This window comes from Amblyomma maculatum, chromosome 4, assembly GCF_055883805.1.
Source record: "Amblyomma maculatum isolate TAMU_Amacu chromosome 4, ASM5588380v1, whole genome shotgun sequence".
Taxonomy (NCBI): Eukaryota; Metazoa; Arthropoda; class Arachnida; order Ixodida; family Ixodidae; genus Amblyomma; species Amblyomma maculatum.
In genome coordinates, this window is record NC_139347.1 from 131,537,194 (window position 1) to 131,538,157 (window position 964).

Below are 964 nucleotides of genomic sequence, written 5' to 3' on the forward strand. Positions count from 1 at the left end.
ATTACCTTTACAACGTTCCTAGAAAAAAACTGTATAAAGATCTCATTGATGTGATGCTGCCTGTGCCTTTTTACCGGGCATTACACTGTGGAGGCCCAGGGCAGGACGTTTTGAAAAGAGTTAAGAAGATGCCCGTGAGGCCATCAGCTAAAACATTCCTTTTCAAACTTCACTCTAATACGCTCCCTGTTAAAACCTGGCTGAATGAAAAAGGTATCTTCGTCCCATGGACAACAAATTGCCTGTTGTGCAAAAAACCGGAAACAATTGAACACGTTTTCTTACAGTGTTGGGATGCTGTATTTCTATGGGACGTCCTCCAAAGGACAATTAAAAAGGAGCTTCCATTAACTCCTTACGGTATAAGATTTCTACCAGTGCAGAACGATGATGCACCTTATTATTTAATTATGCTTCTTGGCCTCCATAGTTTGTGGAAAACACGAATGCAGGTGCATCATGCAGATATAGATACACGATCTTCGCGTGAAAACTTTATTGAAAGTGCTGTTTATATACGTGAAACTTTCATGAGGCAGCAGGATCCGCCACAATGGCATTGTCTCTTTGATGAGTTAGTGCACTTGAAAAGATTTTAGCCACTTACGCGTTAGCTCAAGTGTAGTTGACGTTTTTTATCATGTGTATTTTTGTTTCACGGCAATAAAGAAAAAAAAAAAAAAAAGCGTCGGTGGTTCAGTGGTAGAATACTCGCCTGCCACGCGGGTGGTCCGGGTTCGATTCCCGGCCGACGCAGTTTCTTTTTATTTGCTTCAACTTCCTAGTGGGCCACTGGTGCGTGTATACCATACTGAATAGTTTTATTTGGCTCTTACGGCACTCGCTCTTACTTTCCGTTGTCTATCATAGCCCTGTCAGTACTGTTTTACAGCACCACCTGTTTCTGCGGCGTCGGTGGTTCAGTGGTAGAATACTCGCTTGCCACGCGGGTGGCCCGGGTTCG

General features: G+C 43.6%; 1 non-coding gene across 1 annotated transcript; it reads left to right on the forward strand.

The window, feature by feature from the left end:
- The first annotated feature begins 685 nt into the window (after window positions 1–685).
- On the forward strand, window positions 686–756 carry TRNAG-GCC (transfer RNA glycine (anticodon GCC)). Its single transcript has one exon. It is a non-coding gene; the product is annotated as a tRNA-Gly (tRNA).
- Window positions 757–964: the final 208 nt, after the last annotated feature.